Source organism: Musca autumnalis, unplaced genomic scaffold (assembly GCF_047663935.1).
Source record: "Musca autumnalis isolate F117 unplaced genomic scaffold, ASM4766393v1 scaffold_5, whole genome shotgun sequence".
Lineage (NCBI taxonomy): Eukaryota > Metazoa > Arthropoda > Insecta > Diptera > Muscidae > Musca > Musca autumnalis.
In genome coordinates, this window is record NW_027412088.1 from 101,308,477 (window position 1) to 101,327,158 (window position 18,682).

Consider the following 18,682-nt stretch of genomic DNA (forward strand, 5'->3'; position numbering starts at 1 on the left):
TGCTTGTTACTTTGCAACACTTCATACTAATCTTTCCAAGAACTCCACAGTCATTTTTGGCATTTAGCTTTTTTCCCTCGTTTTTTCGGGCGTGCAAATGCGATGATTTGTTTATCATTTGTTATGCGTCAACAACGCGGCAGTAAACATTGCCAAAAACAATTCACATTTCTGATGAGAAACCGTTTTGTAAAAAACGACTATTTTGCCCATGGCTTTGGGAGATGTTAAAATTTGTTAATATTATACAATATGTTTGCAATTTATGCAATGACAGACTGACTGTCCGTGTGACTATTTAGTTTACTATCTGTGCAAGGAAATGACTGCTGGAGATGAAGACGGTGCTTCGTTAGGGAAAACATGAGTCACGTTTACATTTCCATCTTTAAATAGAAACAATAAAAGTAAATTGTATTCTAAACTGCGAATGAAGAAGAAAATCTTCGAAACAGTTAGCATGTAGAAAGTATTGAAGTGTGCGATTGGACATGTACATATGTATGCATGAGTTATGTGAAAATTATCAGACATTGTTGCAAGGTATGGCTTAAGGTACTGAACATAAAGAAAAAAATAAACAAAGGATTAGAAACAACATAGTTTAATTTCCATTGAAATCGCTAACTACTTAAAACAAAAGACTTAGAATACAAGCATGATTTTTCAGAAACGACCAATACTATAACCAGAATCAATGGTAAAAAAAATTCACAGTTATTGCCATTTAGTATAGAAGAGAACGCAATCCTTATAGTTACATAATATAGCTTTCATTTTTGTTAGAACCGGGGTTTCAGGGACGGAGTTCTCCGACTCGTAAACTCCGTCTCCGAATAATTTTGCTGGTGTCGGAGTCGAGTTATTGTTTCGGTCAATAAATTTTGCTACATATGGCGAAAACCAAAAATGTTTTACAATCGATGAATCCGAGTTTCACCCATTCAGAAATCGCGAACTGTTAACATATTCTATATAGTATGATATACATTCTTTAAGATGAAGTGTTTTAGGAGGAATCCCATAAGGTCGACCATTAAAATAAATTTACGTGGAAGCTGTGTTGGCATCAATGTAGAACAAGTAAAAAAGTATCAGTCGGCTTTGCCGACAGAGATATACCCTCAGCCTGTGTATATTGAAACAATTTTTTCCAAAAAACGCATGTATTTAGGGAGTTTTAAAAATGTTGGGCGTTTGAACTGACAAAAATGTTGATTAGGATTTAATATCAAAAGTTTTGCGGAGGAGATACTAAAAAGAATGGATCTCCAGCCACTACATATGGTACCATAGGGGTTTTTTAGAACTTCAGGGATGTTTGCTCAAGAAGTATGAACTTGCCCCTGAAACAACTTTTACCATCGCAATTGAGGCAGCAATGCAAGTTGCTTCAACAAAAATCAAAGTGATTCGAAAGCAGGTCTTAAAGTGAACATGTATCCGAAATTTTTAGTGGGAGGTACCGGATGGAGTGGACAAATATAGTCCATATTTGAACCTGATCTATATCTGGTAGATATATTAGGATGTGTAAAGTATGGACCAATTCGGCCACTCTCTTCAAGAGTTATCGTACGCACAATTTTCCGAACATTTTTGAACTTTTGTGGGGGAGGTACCTGAAGGAGTGGACCGATATGGCTTATCTTCGAACTTAAACTATGTTTGGACAAAATATTACTAAGGCCAAACTTTGGACCGAATCGGCAGACCTGTTCGAGAGTTATTTTGCCCTCCAACCTCCTCACACGGTGTCATAGGGGTTTTTTTTGCAACTTTCAGGCTATTTTCTCAGGAAGTATGGACTTGCCCCTGATGAAACTTATACCGTCGTATGGAGGGCAGTGAATACAAGTTGCTAAAGCAAAAATCAAAGCGATTCGAGAGATGTTCCTAAACTGAACTTTTCCAAAATTTTGTGTGGAAGGTACCCGACGGAGTGGACCGATTGAGTCCATATTAAAACCTGATCTAAGTCTGGTACACGCTCCACGATGGGCAAAGTATGGACCAAATCGGTTACACCCTTCAAGAATTATCGTGCGTACAAATTTTCCGAACATTTTCGAACTTTTGTGGGGGAGGTACCGGAAGGAGTGGACCGATATAGCTCATCTTCGAACTTAAACTAAGTTTGGACAAAATATTACGAAAGCCAAAATTTGAACCGAATCGGTTCATCCCTTCGAGAGTTATCGTGCGCTCCAGCCAGCCAGACAGAGAGACAGACGGACGGACATTGCTCAATCGACTCCAAATTGTCTGAAACACATTTCGTCCAAACATACTTGGGGTCTAAAATCATTATTTCGATGAGGCACATTTTGCCCGTATGAAAGTGTATATACCCTTCATAGCCTAAAGGCTGAGGGTATAAAAATAGGTAAAAATGGGTTGAAGCCAAGAAGTTTTTTATGATCCCTTCCGATTTCTGGCTTAACCTTACGTTTTATAGACATATGCCGAAAGAAAGACTCAAAGAATACTTCATGGGCGATATGACACTGGTGTATCATTTTTGATATATCCACTGCATCTACCTAAAATTGATGCTGACATTTTGAAGCCGGAATTTCGGGTTTTTTTGAATTGTTTTAATGATTCAGACGCGCAACAAGATAATATTCAAAACTCATAATAGGATTATAAAACTCGTGATTTTACGTCGTTTAATGCATATCTCATAAGTGTGCTCCTAACAGCATCCTAGTAATTGGAGGCCAATATTTGATGCGTGAATTTTTTTAAAAGTCTATTTTTGCGATTAAAATTTACAAGTGCCATTCAATTTCCTTTGTACCCCGCGTGAATTTAGTTTTTTTTTTTACGCGACGGATCTAATGCGCCCATCCGCGATCTAATCCATCTACTAAAACCGCGGATATAGATACCCTGAAAATAGGAAAATCAGCAAAAATTTATTTTAACAAATCCGCGTACTAAACCGCGATTTTCTTTAAAAATTTTTAAGTCAATGGAATCCTTTATACGCGATTATAATATTTGCGAAAACGCGAGTCATAAATTTCAGAGATTCGCGAGTAATATGAGGTTTTTACCAAAAATAGAATGGTTCTTGAAGAATCTGTTTGAAATATGTGTATATAGACGTATTTTTGATGGGTGCTACTGAAACCGGATGCGCATCAAAATCGTATGCAAATTGCGGGATTTTTACCCACTTTAAGGTTTTTTGCATTGTTTGATGCAACTGGCGGCACACTTTGACCGCTGAGTGAAACATCGAAATATGCATAGATATTGAAAGAAATTGATTCGCTGTATCCAAAAACGAATGCGCATCAACTGATTTTAACTAATTCGCGAATAATAGGCTTTTTAATTTCCACCTTTTTTGAATGATTGTAATTTAAATATTATTCTTAATTTCCTATCCTTATAAGTTATCACAGTAAGCAAATAAGTTTTCACGATGGTAAACCATATTTCTTGATGAAGTTTTAGCAGTACACATTAATTATTGTATGGGATTTTAGCGAATAGTTGGAGAACTCACAAATATTTTTTCTAATTTTTCGAATCAAAGCAAAAAATGTATTTGCAACAATATTTTCCAACAATAAGTTTTTCTCTTTTGTTGTTGCTATAATATGCAATTGATGTACCCAATCTCTATAAATTTGGTACAATATTTTCCTACGCTTTGTCTAGATTCCGCATATATTTTTTAATTTATTTTTTGACGGTTTGTACGCGAAAATAATAATAATAAATTTAATAACTATTTAAACATCTACGAATAGATATGGAATGCTGTTAACGATTTATGCATACATTTTCTCATAACAACAAATAAGATATTTTTAAATATTTTTTCTTTATATGAGAATAAAAACCGCTATAACTTTTGCGGGCATTGTCCAATTTTGTGAACGCGAACAGATTTGAAACCGGAATTTTTTTCTTAACCTCTATGCCAAAAAATGTGGATGTGCTCGCAAAAAAGTTTTTTTATTTTTGTTAAATGGAATTGCAAAGGATTTTGGTTTTCGCCATATATAAAAAATGAATATCGAGCAATTTTTTGGTCAAACTAATAATCTTTTTATGGACGTAATGAGAGCGCACTATCAATAGTGGTCATACATAGGAACCACCATCCCTGGGCCGCTCTCGCATTACTTCGGGATGGCGTTCATTAACTGATATTTTCATTTCTCATTTAATTTACTACTCCCTCGTCCATTATGCGATGGGATTGTGATTAATGGTTAGATTTTGTCGTTGGTAAGTTTTTTATTCTGCCAATATTTCTTGGATGAACGCAGCATATTTTCTCCATTTCTCGTACGATTCCATCATTTGGTTTATTACTTCTTTAATTCTAGTTGTTAACTGAGGATCGACTCCGTGCAAAGATCTCTTTGTTTCCCAATATTTACACATGAAAATTCTGCGTTCAGCGCTGTCTTCATTTTCGCAACAAAGTTCGCATGCTGAAGTATCTTTTATTTGGAACCTATGAAGATAGGCACCAAAGTTACCATGACCTCAAAAAATTGCGTTAGGGGGAAGTTTAATTCCCCATGACTTCGTTTCATCCATGCTTTATGCAGGGGATGAGGTTGTAAGTGAACCTGCCTTTAGTATAGATTTGGCATTCTTTTTCCACTTTGCAAAAAGTCTTCTTCTTGCTTCTTGCTTGATTGCAGGAATTTGAGTATTGTTGTGTCCATTCGGTAATAACTTGATCGAATATATATTTTCTTTCTTCTAATATCATTGGTATCGGTGGTATTCCAGCAAGGACCGATACCTTTTCAGGGATCTTGCTTCGTGGTTGGTTATTTTCAATAGCATCACTTATGATAGAAGCAGCGTATGTTGCTTGTGCATAGGTCACTGAGATTATTAGCCTTCTCATTGTTTGTCCAGGGTCACGAAATCTGGCTATGATTCTTGTTAGCTTGTTTGCTGTGTCTAATGCTACTCCTCAATATTTGAGACTTTTATTAAAAGAAATATCATGTCCGTCCACTATAATTTTCGGCTTCGTATGTGGTTGCTGCCAGTGTTAAACTTTTTGATCTTAGCCACCTGGATATTCTTAACACGCAGCCATTGGTAATGATTTCTATTAGTGGTGCAGTAGGGTGGTCGAAAATTAGCGCGACGTCGCACATAGGAGAAATGTATGTTAAAAGTCGATTAAAACTCCTAAAAAGCTCATTTATAATCCGATTGAAATAATTTTTTGCACAAATCCAAGATGTAGCCTAGAATACAGTATGTAAATTTTTGTTCAAATCAGTTCAGATTTATAAAGTCCTATATATCCATTGGATTTTTTATTTCTACTTAAATTATTCCATTTTATATGAGAAAAAACCGTGATGTTTTCGGAATGGCGCAAACATGTATCAATAATTTTGATTTAGTCTGGTATATAGAAGTTCGTTTTATAACGCAGAACTAAATTTAGTGTTGGCAAACGTTGCTAAAATATCTTTTTAAATGTTTTTAATAACTAATTTTAGTTTAGAAAAAAAACGAGATTTTTCGGAATGGCGCAAACATATATCAACAATATTGATTTAGTCTTATAAATAAGAGCCCCGGTTATAAGATAGACCAAAGTTTGATATTGGCAAACGTTGACAACATATTTTTTTAATTTTTTAAAATTGCTTTACCAAAACTTTTCAATTTTACTTGAGGACAACCATGATATTTCAGAATGACAGAAATATTTATCAATAATCTGGATTTAGCCTGGTATATAGGGGTTTAGGTTATAAAGCAGACTATTATTTAGTGCTGGCAAACGTTGACAAAATATTTTTTAATTTTTTAAAATTGCTTTACTATTTTTTTTTTCAATTTGCTTGAGGAAAAGTCCTGATTTTTTCTGAAGGTCGCAAACATATATCAAATGTTGTGATTTAGTCTGATAAATAAGAGCCCCGGTTACAAAGCAGACGAAAATATAGTGTTGGCAAACGTTGCCACAATATTATTATACTATTTTTAAGTTGTTAAACATAAATTATTTCAATTTAACTTCAGAAAAAAATTAAAGGTTTTAATGATTTTAGTTGAGGAAAAATGTGATTATTTCACATTGACGCAACTATGCTTACCGTGTTTTGTTTGAGATTTAAGAAAACATTAAAATTAACTACGTTCCGCAAAAGTTCGCATCATGTAGTTTTTCGCCATTAAAATTTGAGTTATCATAAAGGACGAGATGTACCGAAATTAACTAAGAGTGATTAATTTTTTATGAACTCTAATACACAGGACATGGCAGAATAAGAAGGTAATCTCATTTGAAAAATCCGTCCTTGAGCTGCCAAATACAACCATGCATTCGAAACGAAATGAAAGTTGTTTTTGTTATTGTATGGCAATGACAACAACAATTGTTTATTTACATTTAATTTAGTGTGTATGTATGTATATAATTTTTATTGGAACAAATAAATTCCAATTAAGTGATGATGCGACAATCTTTGGCACAATTTCGGAAGAATTCGCATTAAGTTTTTTTCGCGCTTGTTCTTGTTAGTGCAATTCAGGGCTGCAGAATGCAATAATTATGGGAAAATTGTCAAGAAAGATGGTAAGCGTTCAAAATGAAATTCTGTGAAAAATCCCTAAAATAACAGTGTTTTCTGTATCACGCTCCTCAGGATACACTCGAAAAGCAATGAACAAATGGAGGAAAAGAAACTTTTGCTTACAAGCCGTCAACGAATACACCAATTGATTGACCTGATACCAAAAGCGTTTCGGCAACCAACAACAAGCATAATGCGCATAATGATGACAGCAACAACACGGTAAGTAAGTTGTTGTTGTAGCAGCATATAATGCTGGGTTGGCAGCCGCTGGCCGAAACACTTTTGGTTTCGGGTCAATCCGGTACGTAAGAACCCGCTGCCGTGGGATTGACACGGTAAGTAAGTGGGTTGGAGTTGCTTAAATTCATATGTGTTCCTTGTTGCAGATCATCAAACCTCTACGGAATCTTGGCAAACTCGTCGCGGACACGGGGAAGGTCTTCGGAAGCGATATAAATAAAAAAATGGTTGCCTCTACTAAGAATTTCCGCCGCTGGAGGTTAATGTATCTGCCAATTTAATCATGTGCTTGAAGATCTGGGCTAGAATCCAAAAGGTGTACAAACCACAAAGATTCCGTGCGGGCAGTGGTACTATACGCGGCCGTCGTGGATCCCTTATCATATACCACAAAGATGAAGGTTTTTTGCAAATGTGGTTACACCTTGAAGCTTCCTCATTTCAAGATTGCTAACACCGATTTGTATCCCAATTTTAAATCTGAAGAAATCCGCAGGTACTTCGTGACCCACGCAAGAAGATCTTTGGCCGTATTCGTCGTCTCAATCCAATGTTTATTGAATTGGCTAAAAACCACTTTGCTGTTGTTGCCAGCAAAGCTGCTGCCAACCGCGCTAAAATGTTACAGAACGTCTTTGAATCTAGAAAGAAGATGCCCGCTACCCCCCAAGAAGATGTAAACTTTTGAAATCTTATAAACTTTGTTAGAATATATTTTTTAATGCAGCAAAATGTATGATTCTGTATAAAATTTAAGAATTGGTATATATAACTAACTAAAGTTTTACATATTTCTTAAGAAATAATAAAACCTTCCCAAGGGAAAAATACGATATTGTAGTCATGATTGTGAAAGCTTGTGGAGTCATTTTAATTGTTGTCTTGCCAAACAGCCATTTTAGGTTTTCACCGCAGGATTTTTTTCAGTTGCTGCACATGCTTTTTAAAAGTACTTTAAAATGCACACCGTTGCAAAAGCTACCTCAGTTTTCTACCTGTTGCTTATTTAGTGTGTATTCTGCGTTTCAAATGCGCATCAATGGATTTCAATACTTCGCATTAATTATTTATCACTGCGATATCGAATAGGATGCTTGACACTAATTCTTTCAATTATTGTGACCAACAGCCATTTATATTTGTCGCAATAGGATTTTTTAAGGCTTGAACAAAAATGTACGTCTGAAAGCATTGACTTGATCACGAAACACATCATAACTCTGTAAACAGGACCACACGGAATTGATAAACGTTTCTCGAACACCCTTTAAGCGAAAACTTTGTGTGAAGGTACTCAAAGGACTGACTCGATATAGTCCATCCTTAATCTATGTCTGGAAAAGATATTGCGAGGATTAATTTTTGAAAAAATCTGTTGATCCGGTCGTAAGTTATTGTACGCACCATTTTAGGGAAAATCTTTCAACTTTTATAGGGGAAGAAGTAAACATTTCCCCATTCTCGAAATTGATTATACATTTGAAAAAATATGACGAAGACCGATATTTGGACCACATCAGCAGATCCGTTCGAGATTTATCCTTCAGACGGGCGGACAGACAAGGTATAATCGACTGCAAATGGTCTGAAAATTTTAAATTAAATTGTTTTCAGATTTGAAATGTAAATAAACCTGACGTATGTATGTTTTAACATACATATACATACAAAGTTTGTCAAACTCTTGTTGGCAATGAAGGGACGGCAGAGCGAATACAACTCTGTGAGCTCTGAGCGTGAGGTTACCTTGTATCATTGTATCATGTACACAGGAGTACAAATTAAATAAGTAGATTTGACACTGAAACCAAAATATATTTCAAATTTGTAAATTTTGTTCTAAATACTTCCATATTTAAATGGTTCAGTTGATAAAAATTAGATTTTTTCAGAATGGCGCAAATATGCGCAAAATATTATGATTGGATCTGGTGTTGGGGACTTAAGCACATAAATCACCAAAAGTAATTTTGGTCCGCAAACGTTCTCATCATACACTTTTTTACTTTTAAGTTATTATAAAAATTATCATAAATGAATTATCATGAAAGAAGAAATGTACCACCGCTATTAAAAAGTGAAGATGCAAAAACTCTTTGGAATTTTTATAAGCTTATCTTGTACGGAGAATATACAAAAACAAAAAACCTTGAAAAACATAAATGTTCGCGAAAATATTATTTATAGTATTCGAACATATACTTTTTTCTTTCGTTATAGCTGAGTTCAATCGACTGCTGCGTTGGATTGGTTAAGTTGCGGATGGTCATAGCGAATGGGAAAAAGGGTCAGGTTACTGTTTACTAACAGTTTGTTTTCAAAAATGCAATTTTATATTTTGAGTTTTGAGCCGTCGTCGGCGTATCCAACTAGGTTTTTTTCTTCGGGTTGATTTATTTAAAAGTACAACGGCTTTCACGTTCCATAGAAATGATCCTAATATAGACCCATGTGGAACGCAGATGTTATCCCATATTTTTATGTTCCCTGATCAGTATCAAACAAAAGTGTTCTATCTTGTAGGTACCTGTACCTACGTGCACAATAACGTTTTTATGGCATCTACTGTTACATATATTATGGCACCTACCGTTGACTTTCTCCTAATAAAACAAAACTGCAATTTTGAGAAGTGTCCGTTTTTGCTTAGTTCCTCTTCCAATTTGTTTAATAATAGCATTTCTAACAATTTTCCGCAAGAGTTCAGCATGCAGAGAGGTCTGTAAAAGGATGGGTTCTCTGCTATCTTGTTTTCTACTAGAGCCTAAGTATCAACCATTCTTCTAGTGACCACTCGTTTGCGCCAATGCGGGGAAATATGCAAAACCCAAACCAATAAATAAATAAAAACACAATAGTGGGGTTTTAGTTTTAAATAATAATGGCAAAGGCCAAGTTTATTAATAATAATAATAAATAAGGGTTACCTGGTTTGCACAATAGCGGGGGAGCGCGACGTCGTATCGAGAGATAGAAGAGACGAAGCACTTTTCGCGAAGTTCAGCGATTTAATCGTACCATCAATAAACTGGTTTCCTGGCTGTGCTACAAATCTTTGTTTCCGGTATACCTGTCTCGCATATTTGGGAAAGAATTTCTTCTACAGTATTGGTTAGATTTGTATGGCTTCTTAAAACGAAACTCTCTTTGATGTCTAATATTGTTTCTTTGCATTTTTCAGGGTTAATTTTCCTTGTGTTCCATCTTGGTCTAACGGTATTTTCTACAGTGGTATAGCAATCTATATCCACTGCGATATATTGATGATCACTTAGAGTAATGTAGGTTTATTTTCTCTATTAAGATTAATTTGCCCAAGAGATGCTATCATTTCGCTGACCTCTAATTATCTTCTGTCCGTTGTTCTAGCGAACCATTCGGGTGTTTCCTATTGAAGTCGCCTCCAAAGATTACGGGTTTGTGGCTTTTATGTGGAATATGAGCTTATGCCTGAAAAGAATTCCGACATTTCTATGTTAGGAAAAAAATTAACAACAGTTAATTCGAATGTCTATTATGTGCACTACATGGTTTTCCTCTACTTTGCGTATATTCAGAAGAGTATTCCTTATATACACAGCAGCATTTCCCGTAGTATCTTGATACGGTTTATTTAATTATTAGTACTATATGCCTTATCATAAAGTCTTGAGCTTGAAGACCCCTGCCAAGATAACTTTAAACACCATTGCATGAGGTGTATTTCCCCCTGTAATAGGTGAAGCTTTTTTTCTCGGACCGCGGTTGTTTTTGGCATGTACTTGCTTTGTGTCCGTTAAGACCATATCTTCTACACATTTGACAACGATATTTTCCTTAACAGTTTCGGACAAGTTGTTTTTTCCACGCACCTGTAGCACCGTTTGGGGAATATTTCTCTCCTTATCCTGCAGTCTGTGATGCCAACTTCGATGAACCTACTCTTGAGGATTTTCTAAGAATTGTTTCTAGGAACTTTCACTAAGGTTTGTTTTGTGCCTCCGTAGAACTTGTGAACAATGCGCACTTTGATTTCGGAAGCATCAGTTTCGATGGATGCATCCAGAATGCTGTTTACAATTTCAGCCCCGTCATTAGTTTCTTCAATATCTCTGATATCCACGAAAAATTTCTCTTTTTGCCTTTGAACTACGACATTTTCACTAACACTATGCAACACTGAAAATGCAAACAACTTCTAGTATGCATTTTTTGAAAGTACATATTTAGACTACAAAAACCCTAGTAGGGTTTTGTCCTGTCAGATCCAGATCGGATTTTATGGTCTCATCTAAACCGGGCTAAATCTACACTTTTTTGCATTTATCAGGCGTTTATCTCAGAAACGAATAGGAATTTGGCCTTGCTGTCTTTAGCAATATTGCAGCCCTAAACTAGTAGAACTTATCTTTTGAAAAAACCACATAAGAAAAACTCCATCTAGGACATCAAAATCTATAAAAAAATAGAAAATTTTACACAATTGCTGAAATTCTGGTCAGTATCGGCTAAACTATAGGGAGTTGAACCAAGTAACCTTTTGCAAAAATCTTCCAAATAAAGTTCTCAACAATTAATTAGAACATTCTGAAACTCTAAAATGCTTACTTGATGTTGTTTCAGCGGTATTTTGCATCATATTTTTCAGAACACGTATTTCAAACACAGTTTACACAAAGAGTATATTCTCGCATTTCGGATTTCACTACATTATTGACATTTTTATTAAATCGTCGTAGAAAAATGTACTGAAAACAACGGGATAGAGGCATTTTACAACAAAGACATGTTCTGAAGAGTTGTGTATTACATTCTAGTGAATATTTTTCCAAAAGAAAATATTCAGAAAAAATTAACGGTTTTGGAGATACGGTGCGAAATGTATAAAAATTGTGGCATTTTTTGCATTTATTTTGAAATTTGAGGCAATAAATGTAGTTTTTCGATTTCATTATTTCTCCAAGTATTTTATTGTTGTCCTTATCTACAAATTTGCTTCAGAGGTCAGAAGAAGATTCGCATTGGTTTCCGAGATACAGCCCCGAATTTCTTTAAAAACTCAATATTTAACCATGTTTAGATGAGACCATAAAATCCGAGCTGGATCTGACACAACAAAACCCAACTAGGGTTTCTTGGCGTTTGGGTCTGTACTTTCAAAAATCTTCAGTTCGAATTGTTTGCACAAGATCACCTTAAAAATGTTGCACAGTGTTATTGAATATTTAATCATGCTTTCCAATTTGTTTGCGTATCCATCTCCCTTTCCTAACTCAATGCGTACATCGTCATCTTTCAATATCATTTTTAAAATGTGTGTTTTAATGTCATATGTATAATTTCATTTTTGTTTTCAGGACACTTCAGTTACGTTCAATATGAAATTGTCCCAATTATTTTGTATGACATTGTTATGTCAAGTAGTTGTTTCTTTTCTAATTGATTTTTGTCGTTCCGGTGGTTTGATCTTGAAAACTATACATATTTGTGTATCTGGTTATTATAAACGCTTGTGGTTATTTATACTTTTATTCTTGTCTTCTGCAACAACAAAACTCACGCCGCGTAAATACTTTATAAAATATGATAAGAAATAAAGCGTTTAACAATGTCTGGCTGTGAGAAGGAGCTGGCCGACCACTAAAACTGGAAAACAACATCACTGGGATTTCCACTCTACAATTATGTCAGTGGTTTCAATTAAAACAAGTGTTGGCTTGAATTAAATTGCATTAATTTTTTATACATCATATACATATCTTGTTATGATATGTACGCCGGCAAAGTAAAAAAAGAATAAATATTGAAAAAAACTGGGACTCCAAATTTGTATGAACTGGGTAAAGTAATGTAATAGTAAAATGGATCACTTTCCAAATATTTGAAAAAATTAACAAAAGAAGATAAATAGAATACACATCACACATTTATATGCAGACCTTTTCTAGTTAGGTTTCTTTAGAGTTTAACTATTAGCTAGCTACATCACATGCAACTCGTAAACAATGACCACATCACTGTTTCCAACATTTTTCTGTGACCACAGTATCCGTTCCCATTCAAGTGATTTCATTTTCATTGTGGTGTCTGGCTTGCCTTTCTTGTAAATCTGTCATTGGTTGAGTGCTTTGACATTATTGAGGTTTTCAGTGTCATTTCTTTCTAGGCTTTTATCGTTTAAACACACAACGTAATAATGTCAATTAACATTTATCTTTTGGTAAAAAGAGCACAAGATATCTATATATGAATTGACATAAAAATCACTTGTATCGTTCGATAAATCGTCTAAGATTTGTGTTGTGGTTAGACCTATAATTGATGCATTTAAGTCTTCTAACCACAAATTACGTGGATGAGTTGTTTGATGGCGTTTAGTTAGAGTAATTTGCGGTAAAAGTGTGTTAGTACTTACTTATTCCCTAAATCACTATTTAGGCAGAAAATTATGTTTTAAACACTTCGAAATGTATATTCATGCAAGCCTCACCTTAATTATGCCAAAAAATAGTTCTCGAGGAGCTGAGCCGATATGGCTATGTGAGTATCAATTTCCATCAGATCGTCACAAGTGGTGTAAATGGGGGTGGCGGAGGATAAACCCAATTAATTTTAGTGATGGAAATATAACATTTTGAGAACGAAATCGACAAAAAGCTCTTTATCTTCGCTTCCTCTAATACCACCGGTGGAAAAATCAGCTAATGACAGTAGACCATCTCATATCTCCAAACTAACGTTTACATATTAGCATTTTATTGTAATGACGAATGCCGCCTTAGCTTTCAATCGGCAACACCTGCATCAGTGGAAGTGGTCAAATCCAGATATGTATTTGTATTCGTTAATTCCATTATTGCTATAATGGTTACCAGGGTGCAATAACTACAATGCCCGTCATGCACATTGAATGCTCTGATTCGATTTAGAGACCAGACATCACACTTTTCAGTGGTGTTGTACAGTGTTCAAAATAAAAAAATAATTACAAGATAATTCGGCCAGATTATGAAAGAGGACCGAAAAAAAGAAGACACGTGTATCGGCGTTTTGAAAGTTTACGTCGGGAAGTAACCTAAATAGGCATGGCAAGTTCCGCCCATCTCTACAGGTTTTGAAATATTCGACATCAGATTCCTTGGAATCCTTGCATTTTAGGTATAAAGTGTCTAGCAATATTACTGACAGCAGTGACAGTAATATTGACAGTGACTCATGCGAGTCACTAAAGGGGTCTTTTTGGTCCCTTTTTTAAAAAACGTTTAAAAACTCCTTTGAAATGTGATCATATCAGATCAAAATATTCTACAAAAATATTTGTCATAAAATTTTACTATAGGTCCCTGAATACACCAAAACTCTAAATCGTACCTAAACGCCAGGAATCTGGCAAAAGTAAAATCACGTTTTAGGGTTACTGTTGTACTTTACCTGAGTTTATTAAGTTTTGTACAACAAAACTTCGTTCTAGATAGAAGACGATAAAGACAAAAATAATTTCCATCAAATTTCACCATAGGTCTCCGAATAAATGAAATATGTGTTTGCAATATATATCAAGAAAATATATACATCAAGTTTGCCAGCAAAACGCACAAATATTTTTTGAATAAATTTGTTTTGTTCTTTTTCGATTTGATGCATGAGAGTAACATGAAATTTAGTTGTCGACGAAAGTTGTTAAGAGAAGAAATATTCTACACAAATTTTCAATGTAGGTCCCAGAACAAACAAGATATCTAAGTAAAATACTTTGTTAAGAAAATGACGTTACAAAATTAGATATTAGAAATTATTTGTTAAACTTTTAGACTCCTAATTAAAATTTATTCCATACTGAGTCAAAATCTCCTAAAATTACTTTACTTTTTGGGGGTTGTGTCAAAAAGAGAAATGTTCCAAATCAAATTTCATTATGAGTCTAGTACATACCGCATGTTAACAATTATGTGTTCTGTGATCAATAAAGCATACTAGTTCTGCATTACCCACTCGTTTACCATTGATTCCCTGATCTGCTGGATATTTAATTATGTTTCTACATTGTGACGTCATCTATTATAACCCCTCCTACTTCCTCATATTTATTAGCTCCGCTCCATTATTGTATGTGTGTACGTACATTTGAATCTCGTTTGAACATTGGACAACCTCCCAGATGAAGGATGCTGAAACAGTCTATGCAGACGCAAGCGATTATAAATTCGGGGGGCGTAGCTGGTGGGCGTTTGAGTTGTAATTTGGAACGCGACTTAAAATCGTCAGTGTAGTCTAAAGAGTAACCTGAGTAGAGTAAAGCCGTCTATACGGGATTATGTTAAAAACTAATTCCGTAACAGTATGTTAATTTTACCCAATAAGACCTACGTATCTCAAATCTACCTCAAGTTTGTCAGATTTAGATATATCTCTCTTAGCTACACAATAGATCCAAGAGCATCATGCCAACCTTACCTACATTATTGCCTTGCAGGTTTTTATCTCAGTTTAATTCTTCAAAACCTCCACTTATTTAAAGTAAAAAAGAATAAAACCCAGTTATAAAGTTCTCTTTAAACATTGCTTGATTATTCGCCTAAACAACTTAATAAAAAAAAACACCGAAACTCCCATTCTCATGTGTGACTACAAAACAAAATCTGTGAAATCATAGGAAATAAAGTAACAAACAAGAATGCAGACAAAAAAGATTGATGAGTGTGCCAAATATTTTTGTATGACTTTTTTGTTCATTGTTTGCGGTTAGTTCGTTGGACTCTGCCAGCACTGGATTCAAACAAACCGCAGTGAACTCCATCCAAGTGGCAGGCAACCAACAGAAAAGCTGACCCATTCAGTCGATGCTTAAATTGTTGTACGGGTTGCAATGTGGATTAAGAGGTTGATGTCGATGTTGTTGACGATGTTGTTGACGATGATTGTGGCCGGACAGACGTTAATTCTAGAAAGTACTCGTGTAGTACTACGTACTCGTCTACGGAATTTCTTTACTCCACAGAATGTTTCCATTTTTATTTAGTGTGTTATTGGCGTTTACATTGATTTATTGTTGATTTTGTTTGCGTTGATATGTTTTTATGTCATGTTTCGTTTTGTCTCAATATCTTCAAACTTCTCACTACTTTCCCTGTGGTGTGTTGCTATTGACCTTTGCCTTACAAAAATGTATAACTTCCTTAAGCATTCACCTTGGCGTTGTATATTGCCCACAATTTGTTTTGATGATGACCATTATGTGGGGGCGTTCTTGTGGTGATGAAATGGAAAATGTGTTGGTCGTCGTTTTGAAAATGGGATAATGTTTTACACAAATATGTAATTTGTTGAACTTAAAAAAGTGGTTTAGGATGGCCTACAAAAGTCACTACTTGAGTTGTGTTACTATTATTGCATTGCTGGGATATTGTTGTCGTCGTTTATGGTTATCTTTTTCTTCAAATGGATCAAATATCAGCACGTAGCCGAGATTATCTCACATAGTTTATTAAACTAAGAAACCATAAGTATTTATTATAAATATTATAAAACTTTTTTCTTATCTCATACTTATATTTCCGTTCCAACTTTAAACGAGAGAAGCAATCGAAAATCAGTTATAAATTCCTACGTGAAAAATTGTAAAAAATGAACGACGATGATCATCATCAGTGTTAAATCCTATGGAAATGCATAAATTCTTAAAGAAAAATAAATTAAAGTCATTCGATTCATTTAAGCAACCATGTGAGTTTAGCTAATCACACAATTACTTGCAATTGTTGTGACCCATTTTCAAATCTTCCAACAAATTGTAGAATATTGGAGAGGCAGACAACGTTGTCCGAACATAAACTCATATATCCAATAGACAAGAAAGAACCACAGAAACATTAAATGACGGAAGTTTAAACAAGACTCATAAGCCAGGTCAATAAAATCTCCATCAAAGTTAGTGCCATCATCAGCTCATATTGGAGGAAATAATGATGGTGGACAAAGTAAAATTATTACCATATTTTTAGCTTTTAATCAATTTGAAAGATAGTTTAATACACTTCATATTATGCTTAATTTATGACATTTGTATTCGAAGGAAGGTGAATGTTACTATAGGAAACGTGGTATTAGGAAGGAAAGAATTTAATTTAACTCAAAATTTCTAAATTGCACTCCATCTACAGTAAAAGTCTACTATTATTATAACCTCCACCATAATATGGGGGTGGGGGGGTATAATTAAATTTTCATTTCGTTTGTCACACATCGAAATATTCGTTGGAGACTCTATAAAGTATATATTCCTGATCAGCATAAAATTATATTTCGAAATAGCCATGTCCGTCCATATATAGAGCTTTATAAATTGGTATAGAAGATTCTATTGGATGATGTTTGGTGTAGAAAATGGGCTATAGTTTTGGTATAGCCCCCATATAAAGGTACCACCCGATGTTCGTTATTTTGAAGGATTTAGCATCAATATCCGCCAGAAATGGCGGAAAATTAATACTTAGTCTTCGTTGGCGGTATAAAGTTTTCCACCTGAAAATTGGTATATAGTCTTCGCTTGTGGTATAAAACTTTCAAATCTTCCACTTCCACCGACCGGTATTTCCCCAATTTTATGTATTTTGAGGTGTTTTGTCAAATTTTCGAACAGAGGTTGCCGTAATTTTGTATTCTCGCCACCCACACGTTCCCGAAGTGTGGAAATTGGGCAGGATGGTCCCGCTACTGAAACAATGTAAGGATGTCAACATACAGACCGATTTGGCTTTTGCCGCTCGTAACAAAGAATCTTGAGGATTTAGTCCATCCAGCGTCAGGAATAGCTATCCAGTTACCGATCATCAGCATGAGTTCCGTTAGCAGCAGGACAGCGCTGCACGCCATCTCCAGCCATACTGGTCGAGGACTGAAGCAGAGCAAGTCGTACAATAGAACAGTTATGGTGGCGCTCGACTAATCAAACGCCTTTGATATTGTCAAGATGATTGTACGATCATGGAGTCAGGTACCTTCCCTGATGTCATTTGTGATAGGCTGTACTCCTGTTTGACTGAACTTTTTTAGGATGAACTTTTTCCACGAGAGGAAAATGAAAATATCCGCCAATAAATCTACAGCCACTCTGTTCACCACATGGGCTGCAGTCATGGTCGAGAATTCCGACCACCAGCTACCACAAGATTCTAGGGGTCACACTCTGCAGCATGTTCACGTCGTCCGCGCATGCCACAGCAATCTTTTGCCGGCCGCACTTGAACACATGTAACACGATATATCGGTCTGTGGTAAGAGGTGAGCGCGGAGTTTAATGTCATAGTAGATAATTGCAGAATTCCGACCACCAACTGCCAACAGATTCTAGGAATACATTTGTAATAATGCTCACGTCGTCTGCGCATTCCACAGCTATCTGCGAAAATGTGAGATGTAGAAACAACGTTCTCAAGTCCCTAGCCGACAGCACTTATAACGCAATGGTTCGGTCTGTGGTAAGCTATGCAGCGTGTTATAATTCCAACGCGACAGAACAATATTCAAACCGTTCAGAATCTCGCCCTGAAAACTGCAACGGAGTGCCCCTCATGTCTTCAGTGGATTATCCACATTAGTGAAAGATTCTTTCAGTACAGTACTTACTCGTGTGCTACCATGAGAGCCATCATAATCTGCATATGGTGGATAAGACCCCCCCATCCCGACCACCCAGACATGTGAGGAGGGATCTTCATGATCTAGACAGAGAGGTCCAACGTTTCAAAAGAGAACTCATAGATGAACAATAGGGTGGGGCGATTTGTGTGGAAGGAAAAAAACCTTAACGTTTCTGATTCCTGGGATTGAACTGAGCAAAAAAGTCCACTGGACCATATATCTACCGTGAAAATCGA

At 35.5% G+C, this 18,682-nt stretch overlaps 1 protein-coding gene and 1 long non-coding RNA gene across 2 annotated transcripts in view; one reads left to right on the forward strand and one right to left on the reverse strand.

Annotated features, from left to right (window-relative positions):
- The window catches only part of LOC141405769 (uncharacterized), a 546,509-nt gene that overhangs the window by 345,388 nt on the left and 182,439 nt on the right, over positions 1–18,682 (reverse strand). The gene's annotated exons all lie outside the window — the stretch shown is intronic.
- Positions 6,267–7,657, forward strand: LOC141405186 (uncharacterized). Its single transcript, XR_012413154.1, has 3 exons — positions 6,267–6,586; positions 6,657–6,806; positions 6,974–7,657. It is a non-coding gene; the product is annotated as an uncharacterized lncRNA (long non-coding RNA).